A 13866-nucleotide genomic window follows, 5' to 3' on the forward strand; every position below is an offset into this window, starting at 1 on the left:
CTGGAAGAAACCCATGCATTCATGAAGAGGAATGTACAGACTCCTTACAGATGTTGTTGGAATTTAACTCCGAATTCCAACACTGCAAACTGTAATAACATCGCACCAGCTGCTACATTGCCATAAAGAAGCAATTGCACACATTGCAGTACATAAAATATTCTATACATTACAATAAGAGATGTATGCAGTATAAAATATAGATCAGAGCGAAGATAGTGTGATAATGTCCATGGGTTCATTGTCTGTTTAGAAATCTGATGGCGGAGGGGAAGAAGCCATTCCTAAAATGTTGAATGGGTGTCTTCAGGCTCCTGTACCTCCTCCCTGATGGTAGTAATGAGAAAAGGGCCTGTTCTGGGTGGTCAAGGTCCTTAATGATGGTTGTGGCCTTTTTGAGGCATTGCCCTTTGAAGATGTCTCGATGCTGGGGAGGCTAGTGCCCATGATGGAGCTGGCTGAGTTTACAACTCTCTGCAGCCTTTTCTGATCCTGTGCAGTGGCCCCTCCACACTAGACGGTGATCCAATTAGTTAGAATGCTCTTCACGGTACATCTGTAGAAATTTGCTAGTCTTTGATGACATACTAAATATTCTCACACTCCTAATGGAAAGTAGCCGCTGGCGTGTCTTCTTCGTAATTGCATCAATATGCTGGGCCCAGGACAGATCTTCAGAGATGTTGTCACTCAGAAACCTGAAGCTATTTACTCTGCGTTTGTTATTGGGTGCTATTTGAAAGGTAGACCTCAAGCTCTTAGAGGTGATGCCTCCAATGAAGTGTGGTCATCATTATCCAGTTGTGCAAATGTATGAACTCAGTGGCCCCTTTATTAGGTAGACCTGTGCACTTACTCATCATCTGAGGAGTGGCAGTTCTATGGATGAAGATGACTTGTTAACGAGAGAGGTCAGAGGAGAATGGCCAGACTTGTTCAAGCTGACAGGAAGGTGACAGCAACTTAAATAAAGATGTGTTACAACAGTGGTGTGCAGAAGGGCATCTCTGAGCTCGCAACGTGGTGAACTTTGAAGTAGATGGGCTACAGCAGCAGAAGACCACAAACATACACTCATTGGCCACTTTGATAGGTACAGGAGCTCCCTGATAAAGTGGCCAGTGAATATAGGGTCTCAGTTTAATGTTTCATAATATGGGAATGGACGTGCTTGGTTTGTGCAGGGGAAGATGCACGAGGATCAATGAGTGTAGGACAGTGAATGTTGCCTATGTATAGTAAAGCCTTTAACAAGGTGTCTCGTGGCAGACTAGTCTGGGCGCAGATTGAATTCATAATTGGCTCAGTGGTGGAAGGCAGAGGGAATGAGCACCCATAAACACAGGAGATTCTGCAGACACTGGAAATCCAGGGCAACGTGACCCAGGTTCGTTTCCAGCCGCTGCTTGGAAGGAGTTCTTATGCTCTCCCTGTGTCCGCGTGGGTTTCTCCTGGGTGATCCAGTTTCCTCTCACAGTCCAAAGGCCTACTGGTTGGTAGGTTAATTGGTCATTGCAAATTGTCTCGTGATTAGGCTAGGATTAAATCGGAGGATTGCTGGGCGAGTGGCTCAAAGGGCTGGAAGGACCTGTTCCGTGCAGTATCTCAACAAATTAATAAGCTCAAAATGCTGGAGGAACTCAGCAGGTCAGGCAGCACCTATAGAAATAAATAAGCAGTCGACCCTTCTTCAGAGCTTCGAAAGTAAGCACCCTCTATGTTCTATGGTCAGTGGTTGTTTCATAGACAGGAGGCCTGGGTCTGGTGGTGTGCTACAGGCATTAGCACTGGGAACTTGGTGATGCATATTTGGAATGAGATGCCAGAAATAGTGACTGAGATTGACATCTTAACAACAGTTAAAGGAATCTGGATATGAACACAGATAGGAGAGGTTTGATGAGCCAAATGCAGGCAGATGAAGGACAACACTCTGGACAACACAGTTGGATAAGTTGGGCCAAAGTCGTTTCCACACTGTATGTGTATAGGATTCTGTAAGGAAGTCAGCACCTCTAACGGTGTGGCACCTCCTCTGGGCTACATCAAAGCATCAGACCAGATTTCTGTATTTGCATTTCTTGGATGTCATTTGAACTTAGCAACTTATGATTCTGGAATGAGGGGGCTCACCGCCACTAGAATGTGGCTGTTTCTCATGTATGTCCTTAAGAATGATGATGGACCATCAGGGAACTGACATGAGAGGGGAGAAGAGAGAATGAACAGGTTGGGATTATATTGGCTGCTTTCCAGAGGCAGTGGAAGTGTAGGCGGAATCAGTGGGAAAAGAGGCTGGTTTGTGTGGTAGATTGGCAACTCCGGAATTTCTTGTGTTTTTGGGAAGAGCAGTTACCTTGCAATGCATCTGGATACGATGCTCTCTATGGTGCATCCGTTAAAATAGCTGATTGTCATCAAGGACATGTTGAACTTCCGTAGCCTTCTGAGGAAGTTGAAGTATTGGTGTGCTTTCTTGGCTGTAGCTTCTGTGTGGCTGGAACAGGACAAATTATCAGTGATATTTGCACTTTTGAGCTTGAAGCTCTCATCTACGTCTACCTCAACGCTAACGATACAGATTGTACTCCACCCCACTATTGCAAGTCAATGATGGCTCATAATTTTGCTGAAATTATATGAGGTGATTGTCTTGACACCATGCCACTAGGCGTTCTGTCTCTTTCCTGTACCCTGTCTTGTCGCAACCCTTCTGTGTAAACATACGTACACAACGCTGGAAGAACTCAGCAGGTCAGGCAGCATCCGTGAGAAAAGAGTAGCCAACGTTTCGAGCTGAGACCCTTCATCAGGAATGGGGGGGAAGAGAGGGCCGAAGCCCAGTAATAGAGATAGGGGTGGGAGAAGGGCTAGAGGTGCCAGGTGGAGAACCAATCAGAGGAAGGATAAAGGGGGGAGGGGATAAGCATGAAAGAACTGTAGAGGTAAAGGAGCAGAAAGTTGAAAGGGGAGAGAGGCAGAGAGGGACCTAAGATAGGGGAAGGGGGAGGGGGAGGGAATTACCGGAAATTGGAGAATTCAATGTTCATACCACCAGGCTGGAGGCTATCCAGACGGTAGATGAGTTGTTGCTCCTCCAACCTGAGTTTGGCCTCATCATGGCAGTAGAGGAGGCCATGTATGGACATATCTAGATGGGAATGAGAGGCAGAGTTGAAGTGGGTGGCAACTGGGAGATCCTGTCTGTTGTGGCGGACGGAGCGGAGGTGCTCGACGAAGCGGTCCCCCAATCTGCGTCGGGTCTCGCCGATGTAGAGGAGGCCGCACCGGGAGCACCGGATGCAATAGACAACTCCAGCAGACTCACAGGTGAAGTGTTGCCTCACCTGGAAGGACTGTCTGGGGCCCGGAATGGTGGTAAGGGGGGAGGTGTGGGGACAGGCGTAGCATTTGCGTTTACAGGGTTAAGTGCCGGGTGGGAGTTCTGTGGGGAGGGACGTGTGGACCAGGTAGTCGCGGAGGGAATGATCCCTGCGAAAAGCTGGGAGGGGTAGGGAGGGAAAGATGTGCTGGGTGGTGGGGTCCTGTTGAAGGTGGCGGAAGTTGCGGAGGATAATGTGTTGGATCCGGAGGCTGGTAGGGTGGTAGGTGAACATCTGTGGTTTTTATCAGTCCCTCCCCTCTCCCTTCCTCTTTTCCCAACCATAATACCCCTCTCCCTGCCCACTTCCCACTCTCAGTCCACAATAGAGACCCATATCAGAATCAGGTTTATCATCACTCACATATGTCATGAAATTTGTTTTTTTTTTGTGGCAGAAATACAGTGCAATACATAAAATTACTACAGTACTGTGCAAAAGTCTTAGGCACTCTAACTATATATGTGTCCTTAAGACTTTTGCACAGTACTGTAAATCAAAATATTCTGATCTCACTGCCTCAGCGGTGCATCGATGGAACGGAACTTCTGACTCAGAGTAAGCACCTGATAAAATAGCAAACAATGTTAATTTGTTTAGCAAACTGTCTCTGTAAAGGATGGAGCAAGCAGAAACTACAGCATCTTCTCCCAAAAAAAGCTGGATCATTTCTACAGGACAGAACAGTGAGTGAGAGAGTGCAACTCTTACACACTGCTGATGTGAGCACAGAGGGCTGAACCGACTCCTGCGCTGATTCAGATGGACTTGTCACATGTAAGTTCATTTCACCAATTTGAATATGTAAATTCAAGGATAGTTGATGGTGACAGAGTCACAGCACAGAAACAGGCCCTTCAGCCCATCTACTCCATTCTGGACCACTTAAACTGCCCTCTCCCATCAACCTGCACCTAGACCACAGCCCTGCACTCACTTAGCATCCAAACTTCACTTAAACATTGAAATTGAGATTTCATGCACTGGTTGTGCTGGCAGCTCGTTTCACACTCTCTCGACCCTCTGAGGGAGGAAATTTCCCCTCATGTTCCCCTTAAACTTTTCACCTTTCATCCTTGACCATTGACTTTCAGTTGTGGTCCTGTCCAACCTCAGTGGACAAAGCCTGCTTGCATTTACCCTATCTACACCCATAATAATTTTGTATTCCTCAATCAGATACTCTCTCAATCTTCTACATTCCAAGGAATTCCTAACCTATTCAACCTGTTCTTATAACTCAAGTTCTCTGCTCCTAGTATATTCCTTGTAAATCTTTTCTGTATTCTTTCAACCTTATTTACATCTTTCCTGTAGGTAGGTGACCAAAACTGCACACAAGATTCCAAATTAGGTGTTATACAACTTCAACATAAAATCCCATTTCCTGTACTCAATACTTTGATTTATGAAGGCCAATGTGCCAGAAGTTTTCTTTACGATCCTATCTACCTATGCTGCCACTTTCAATGAATTATGGACCTGTATTCCCAGATCCCTTTGTTCTACAACACTCCTCTGTGCCCTACCGTTCACTATGGAGTCATCAAGGGAACAGGTAGTTGCAAGAACCTGAAATCTCAGTAAAGACAGAAAATGCTTGAAACACTCAGCATGTCAGGCGGTACGTTTGGAAAGAGGGTATGTGTAGCTCAGTTCAAATTCTAGTTTATTGTTGTCGCAGGCATACGTACACAGGGTATAAATACCATAACAATTAGATTTCTGAGTACAATATAAATGACGACAAACATACAGTAAGTTAACATAAAGTTAGAGTAACACAGTATACAAAATACTGGGGAACTCAGCAGGTCAGGCAGCATCTAGAGAGGAGTAAACAGCTTAAGTTTCAGGCTGAGACCCTTCATCAGGGCTCTAAATTCAATTTAAGTTAAATTAACATAATGTATTATGCAAAAGTCTTGGTCACACACATAGCTAGGGTGCCTAAGACTATTGCATAGTACAGTAGTAATTTTATTTATTGCACTGTACTGCTACAGCAAAAAAAAACAAATGTCATGACATATGTGAGTGACCTGATTCTAATATGGGTCTCTATCGTGGACTGAGAGTGGGAAGAGGGCAGGGAGAGGGGAAATCATGGCTGGGAAAAGGGGAAGGGAGGGGAGAGAGAGCAGGAAGCACCAGAGAGACAGTCTGTAAGGATCAATAAACCAATTGTTTGGAATCAAATAAACCTTGCCTGTTGTCTCTGGGCTGGGCATGTCTGCACTGAGACCCCCCCACCCCCACCCCAGCATTCCTTCTCTGCTACCTGTCCCACCCTTCTCTTGTGGCGCTCCAGCTTCACCATTCCCAATATCCTTTGCTGCTGCTAAATTTACAAATGCTCTCTCCACTCCACATTGACAAATACAGTTCTGTGCAAATATATACCCGGGGGGGGGGGGGGGGGGGTGTGCCTGTGCCTAAGACTTAAACTGAGATTCAGATTTAATCACAAGCAACCAGTGACATGTGTCATCTTGCGTTAACAACCAACACTTCCAAGAATGTTCCGGGGGCAGCCCCCAACTGTCGCCCCACATTCCGGCACCAGCTGGCACAAACATTTTCGGCAGCGTGCTGTTACCTTTCAGTGATCAACGGAAACTCTTTGGACATAACAGAGTTAAGGGTTTTAAGGGTTGGGGATCAAACTGGATGGTTTATCTTTGGAATTGCAGATTCGCGTTAAAGGAAAGTTAGCAGCAGGCTATTTGAAAGCCAAATCTGTGAGTATCATTTTCCTTCCTCAAGTCATTTGGCATCCAGAGCCCGGAGTGACATGTTCCTTATCCAGGCCTCTGGACTGAATATTTTCATAAGGATTAAAGAAATGGTATTTTTGACCTCAGCCAATATTGTCCCTTGATGTGCCCTTTGAGTCCAGTGCATGATTTGATTGGAACATTTGCTAATTGAAACATCTGCCCTAAGTTTTCTCAGTGTAAGTTTTATCTCTGTCTGCACAGATACATTTACTGTCAGTTGACAAAAGCCAATTAATTTTTCATTCAATGTTCCCCACAATGTCACAGGCGATGATCTTGTCAGTGGCAAGCTATCATTTTCTGCAGCTTTGCTGCAACAATGCACAGGAAGACTTTACTGCAGCTGAGGTGATAAAAAAACATTTTATTTATTTTTATTTAGAGATACAGCTCGGACCAGTTCAATGAACCACGCCGTCCGATTTAACTCTTGCCTAATCACAGGACAATTTACAATGGCGAATTAACCTACTAACTGGTATGTTGTTGGACCGTGGGAGGAAATCAGAGCGCCCAGAGGAAATCCACGCGCTCATGGGGAGAATGTACAAACTCCTTATAGCCGGCACCGGAATGCCCCGAGCTGTGATAGCGTCGTGCTAATCACTATGCTAGCGGAGTGTGTCTTTCTGTAAACTTTTAATTATCCTTGGCACCACAGGTATTCTGAAGAAATTTGACGCTGTCAGCACTGGCTACATAAAGTGTCCTCTGAGGCATTGACATATATTCCCAGCCTATCCCTCTGTCTCTGGTGTTAGCCGGGCCAGTCAGTGTCTCATACGAGTTCCTCAGTTTTGAAGGTCTAAGCTGAGTCGGAATCTACCCACAAAACCAACTTAAGGGAAAACAGAAAAAAAAAACTTGCAACAAAAATGTCTTGAACGCTTTTGTTGAACAAAGAGAGGGTGGAGAGGCGCATTCAAGTGGAGTTCAGACAGACAGACAGACATACTCTATTGATCCCGAGGGAAATTGGATTTCGTTACAGTTGCACCAACCAAGAATAGAGTAGAAATATAGCAAAATAAAACCAAAAATAATTAAATGATAATAAGTAAATTATGCCAAGTGGAAATAAGTCCAGGACCAGCCTATTGGCTCAGAGTGTCTGACACTCGGAGGGAGGAGTTGTAAAGTTTGATGGCCACAGGCAGGAGTGACTTCCTATGACGCTCAGTGTTACAGTGGTAGGATATGACCATACTGGGATTTCCTCGACCTCCTTGGAGGAGCATCTTCTGTTAGTCAGACTTTCAATGGTCTTTCTAACCCTGAGCTTAGATGGCAAAAGGCAAGTTAGTTCTTTCTTTTACTGATTTTATTTTAATTATCTTTTAAATAATTTCTTACTGTTTTAACAAGCTTCTAATCAATTTTAGTTTTCTATTTCTAATCTGTTGAAGTATTTTGAATTATTTACATTAATTTAACAGTTTTCAATATTTCTGTGTATCAAAGATCAAAAAGCCATTAAAACTCCATCAGGAGGTGAGCCTCTACCCTCAGCCCAGCTCCTTTCAGACAGAGGATATGGTGTATCTTACCTGGATGTGTCACAGCTTGGTAAAGCAAATGCTTTGCCAAGATTGCTGGGAAGTGCGGAGAGCTGTGACTGCAGTCCAACCCATCGTGCAAAGCAGTCTTCCCTACCTTGACACTGTCTGCACTTCCCACTGCCTTGGGAAAGCAGCCAACATAATGCAGGACACATCCCACCCTGGGATTCTCCCTCCTCCCCTCTCCTGTCAGACAGAAGATCCAAGGCTCGAGAGCATGTATTGCCATACTCAAAGACAGCTTCTATCCCATTGTAATCAAACTCTTGAAAGGACCTCTTGTATCATAAACGATGAACTTTATATCTCCAATCGATCCCATTACAGCCCTTTACTTGTTTCTCTCCACTATACCTTATCTATACCCACAGCACAATATCCTGTATTCTGTTTTTTGTTTTTATTATCTTGATGTACAGTACTGTATAAAAATCTTAGGCACATAAATATATATATAGGGTACCTAAGGCTTTTGGACAATACTGTACTAATTTTATGTATTGCACTGTACTGCTGCAAAAAAAAACTAATTTTATGACATGTGAATGGAGGTTGGCTCACAAATAGAGAAAGCTTGTAGACAGTGTGAGAGGGAGGATCGGCAGGTGATAGAGAAGGGACACGCTCAGACCGAAGGTTTGAGATGTGTTTATTTTAACGCAAGGAGTATTGTGAACAAAGTGGATGAGCTTAGAACCTGGATCAGTACTTGGAGGTATGACCTGGTGGCCATTACAGAGACTTGGATGGCTCAGGGACAGGAATGGTTACTTAAAGTGCTGGGTTTTAGACCTTTCAGAAAGGACAGGGAGGGAGGCAAAAGGGAGGCAAAAGAGGTGGGGGTGTGGCACTGTTGATCAGAGATAGTGTCATGGCTGCAGAAAAGGTGGATGCCATGGAGGGATTCTCTACGGAGTCTCTGTGGGTGGAGGTTAGGAACAGGAAGGGGTCCATAACTTTACTGGGTGTTTTTTATATGCCGCCCAATAGTAGCAGAGATATCGAGGAGCAGATAGGGAAATAGATCCTGGAAAGGTGTAATAATATCAGAATTGTCGTGATGGGAGATTTTAATTTCCCAAATATTGATTGGCATCTCCCTAGAGCAAGGGGCTTACATGGGGTGGAGTTTGTTAGGTGTGTTCAGGAAGGTTTCTTGACACAATATGTAGATAAGCCTACAAGAGGAGAGGCTGTATTTGATTTGGTGTTGGGAAATGAACCTGGTCAGGTGTCAGATCTCTCAGTGGGAGAGCATTTTGGAGATAGTGATCACAATTCTATCTCACCTGTTTGCAATCAGTAACTTGGGCCGGATGAAGTCTGTCCATGTTTGCTGACAATATGAAAACTAGGTTAGGAGGTAGAAAATTTACTAACAATGCTCATTTTGGTTTTTCATCACTTGCAGTATATTGATTTCTTTAAAAGCAGTGTTAAAGTTGGGAATTTGAGGTAGATACCAGAATGTCCTCATTATTAACCGGAGGGCAGAATACGTTATGGGGAGAAGGCAGGAGAATGGGTCAAGAGGGATAATTAATCAACCATGCTGGAATGGCAGGGCAGACTAGATCAGCTGAGTGGCCTAATTCTGGTCCTCTGTCTTATGGGCTTCTATGTGGCTGCCATCCTGAAGCTTCTGAATAAAGGATCACCTGTTAGAAGACTGTTGCAGAGAGCGATGAGTGACTATAACAATCCCTAGGATCGGGAATCAGAATTAAAGTATTTGGCCACTGGGAAGTTTTACATTTGGAGGTTGGAAGGAAGGAGTTTACTGAAGCGGTTTATCCATGGCCTCTTCTTGTGCTAAGATGAGGCCACCCTTATGATGGAGGCAGATCACCTGACATTGCTTTTGGGTAGCCTCCAACCTGATGGCACAAATAGCAATTTCTCCTTCCAGTTTAAAAAAAAATCTTACCCTCTCCTCTCTTCTTCTATTCCCCACCCTCGCCTCTTACCTCTTTTCATCTGCCTATCTCCTGTCCCTGGGTCCTCTCCTCCTTCCCTGTCACATATAGTCCACTCTCTTCTATCAGATTCCTTCCTCTCCAGCCCTTTGCCTTTCCTACTTACCAGGCTTCAACCAATCATCTTATAACCATATAACAATTACAGCACGGAAACAGGCCATCTCGGCCCTTCTAGACCGTGCCGAATGCTTACTCTCACCTAGTCCCACCGAACTTCACTCAGCCCATAACCCTCCATTCCTTTCCTGTCCATATACCTATCCAATTTTTTTTTAAATGACAAAATCGAACCTGCCTCTACCACTTCTACTGGAAGCTCGTTCCACACAGCTACCACTCTCTGAGTAAAGAAGTTCCCCCTCGTGTTACCCCTAATCTTTCACCCCTTAACTCTCGACTCATGTCCTCTTGAAAGTCATCTTCTAGCTATCCTCCTTCTGATCCTCCCACCTTTTTATTCTGGCACCTTCCCCCTTCCTTTCCAGTCCTGGTGAAGGGTGTCGGCTTGAATCATGGACTGTTTATTCATTTCCGTAGATGCTGCCTGACCTGCTAAGTTCCTGAGGCATTTTGTGTGCGTTGCTTGGATCTCCAGCATCTGCGGACTTTGTTGTGTTTAGAATTTCACAACCCGTGTCAGTGATAATAAACCTGATTCTAATTCTGATACTGAAGCTTTGCAGTGTGACAGAATAATCTCACTATTTTACAAAATGATTTCCGACTGGACTCTACACATGGTGTGGTGCTAATTGGTAGAAAAATAACACCATTAATGGAGATCTGTACATAAAAATCAAAGCTAAGAGAGCAGTTTAGTGGCAACTTGCTGGCATTATCATCTTTCAAATGAGTCTTTAAAGTAAGGCCCCATGAGCTGTGTAAGATATTGAAGGGAAGTATCTGCTCTAGATCAATAGCTACACTGCACTGGACAACAGTGAAAAACATTTTATGTTAATTTATATACTACAGTTTGAAGGCTTCTCTTTCACAATGTTACCTACACTTTGCTAGTACCTCATTGGCTGTAAAGTACTTTATGATGCTATGAAAGGGATTTGGGGGACACTATATAAATCCATGTCTTTAGAAATAAGAATTAGCAGTATTTATCATATGTACATCAAAGCGTACAGTGAAATGCATCGTTTAATTCAAATCATCTCATTGGAAGATCATGCTGGGCAGCCCTCATATGTCACACACTTCCACTGCTAATATAGCATGCCCAGAACACACTAACCCTAACTGTAGGTCTGTGGATTGTGGGAGGAAACCCACATGATCACGGGAAGAAGGTACAAACTCCTTACAGACAGCGGTGGGAATCGAACCCTGATTGCTGTAAAGCAACGTGCTGACCGCCGTGCTACTGTGCCACACCTGACTGCCTTCTTCATCAGGAAAGCGGCATTCGTCATCAAGACCACCACCATACAGGCCATGATCTCTTCTCACTGCTGCCAACAGGAAGGAAGTACAAGAGCTTTAGGACCAACACCAACAGGTCCAAGAATGATTGTTACTATTCAACCATCAGGCTCCTGGGCTAGCGTGGATAACTTCACTCACCTCAACACTGAACTATTCCCACAACCTATTGACTCACTTTCAAGGACACTACAGCTCATACTGTCAATGTGATTGATTGATTGATTGTATTTGCTCAGTTTGTCTTCCTTTGCACACCGGTTGTTTGTCAGTCTCTGTATATTTTTTCATTGGTTCTATTGTGCATCTTTGTCCTGCTGTGAATGCCTGCAAGAAAATGAATCTCGGGTGGTATGTGGTGACATTTACTTTGATCTTTCATCAGGCTGAGAGGTGTGATTCAACTCCCCTCCCTGTGCAACTTCCACACACGCCTTTGAAAGGTCTGCTCACACATTAATGCCTTTTCCTCGTCTCTATCACTGGCATTTCAATGTTGAAAGTCCCAGGGTCAATGTGAAGGTTAGAATTGATGACAGTCCAGTTGTAATGGTATTCTCTATTGCTGGATGGTTTTCGTTTTACATCCAAAGAATGTGATGTTGAATTATACATGAAAGCTCTTTGGTATTCTGCAGATAGGTGGCCAAGCCAAGGGATTGTCATAAAAAGAGCAAAGGTCTGGTAGATCAAAAGAACTGCTGGCACTTCAGATCTTCAGTATCCATGAACTTCCCTCTCTCGGGGCGCCGACAGATTTGGTGGGAGAGTTTGTTGTTTGGCTGTGCAGTTTGACTAACTGTGGGTCTGATTGTGAGATAGGAATCTCCCAAGAGTAACTGGGATATCATCATTTGGATCGCACATCAATGCAGATGTAAGGCTTAGGGAGATTTAGGGAGCAACAGGGAAGGCTTAACTGTTAAAAATTGATCTTGTTTTAAATGTTTAAAGGTTAGAGATTAGCTTTATTTGTCACATGTGCATCAAGACGTACAGTGAAATGCATTATTTGCATCAAATGAAATCAGCGAGGATTGTGCTGGGCAAGTGTTGCCATGCTTCCAGCGTGCCCACAACTTACTGACCTTGACCATACGTCTTCAGAGTGTGGCAGGAAACTGGAGGAATCCCACAGGGAGAACGTGCAAACTCCTAACAGAGAGCAGCAGAAATCAAATCTTACAACTGGTGCTGAAAAGTGTTGCAGTAACCACTACACTACCATGCCATCATTTTAGTTAGTTAGTTCCGATCATTTCTAGGTGTTTTATGTCTTTTATTTTAGCTTTTACTTAGGTGGTTCTAATCATTTAAAAATGTTATTTGCCTATTTTAGATTCTTTTTTAATGTTTAATTGGTTTTAAAATTATTTGCATTTTTAATAGTTTTCATTTGCCTTGAGCCAGTCTCTGAGGTGTTTTTGCATGACCTTCTTCCAACCATTTCACCCCCACCCCCCCATACTCCATGCATTGGTCATCTAATGTGTTACTTGATTACAGTCAATAGTCATGCTTTCCTATTGCCAGTAATTTTAGAGCTGAACCAGAAGGGAAAAGCAGAAAAGATTTGTGAGAGTGTTACCTGTATCTTAGGGACTGGATTATCAGAAGAGGTTAGGACTTTAGAGCATAAGAGATCTTATGCCCCGCCCAGCATATCCTTTGCTTCTGTTGGTTGTTAATACATATGATATACTTCACTGTTTGTTTCGATGTCCATCGAAAAAGAAATGAATATGAATCTTATAGAAGTTGTATAAAATTATGAAGAATTTAGAGCGGTTGAAGGCTCACAATCTCTTTCTCCCAGGGTTAGAGTCTCAAGGTTTAAAGTGTGAGAAACGAGATTTAATAGGAACCTGGGGGGGCTACTTTTTCACTCAGAGAGTGGTTCGTATATGGAATGAGCTGCCAGAAGAAATGGTCAAGACAGGTATAATGACAACACTTTAAAACATTTTTGACTGGTGTATACAAAGGAAAGGAATAGATTCTAATTTGCTTCCCAATTTGGGGTCCACAAACCCCTTGCTTAATGGTATTGGTCCATGGCATAAAAAAGGTTGGGAACCCCTGGTTTAGAGGGATTATGGGTGATATGTCAGCAAATGGGATTAGTTTAGTTGGTCAGCATGGATGAGCTGGGTTGAAGTGTCTTTTTCAGTGCTGTATGACTCTGAGGAGTAGAATGGAAACACTAAGTTTTCTTTGACTCCCTTTTGAATTCCATTCTCTCTTGTAGTTCTCATCATTTAGATCATTCAGTCATCAATCAGATTAGGCTGCAATTTGTAGACATATCTGGATGGTTTTTGTAGGCTTGGAGATCCCTCAGCAAATGAGAGTGTGAATGGGAGAATGGAGAGGGCAGGTGGAAATCAATCACGTCACCTGCCTGATGCAGTGTAGTCACTGAGTGTTCAGACTGCTGGAGAACTGACATAAAAACAGTGAAACACTTAGCAAGTCAGGCAGCATCTGTAGAGAGAGAAACCCAATCATTGATTTGTGTTGGGGCCCTTCGCTGAAATGGAGAAAGGGCTCTAGATCACACACCTTAACAGTTTCTTTCTCTACAGATGCTGCTTGACCTTTTGAGTTTTTCTTGTATTTTCTAGTTTTATTCTATAATTGAAGTCTTCTTGTTGCTCTGGTTTTGATGTAAGATCTTAGCACAGCTGTAACAGAGGGTTTCATGCTTCTTCTTCAGCCTGACAAACCAAGG

General features: G+C 43.7%; 1 protein-coding gene across 2 annotated transcripts in view; it reads left to right on the forward strand.

Annotated features, from left to right (window-relative positions):
- LOC140735318 (ras-related protein Rab-26) overlaps positions 1-13866 on the forward strand; it is a 464020-nt gene that overhangs the window by 201709 nt on the left and 248445 nt on the right. The window lies entirely within an intron of this gene.

This window comes from Hemitrygon akajei, chromosome 11 (assembly GCF_048418815.1).
Source record: "Hemitrygon akajei chromosome 11, sHemAka1.3, whole genome shotgun sequence".
Classification (NCBI taxonomy): Eukaryota; Metazoa; Chordata; class Chondrichthyes; order Myliobatiformes; family Dasyatidae; genus Hemitrygon; species Hemitrygon akajei.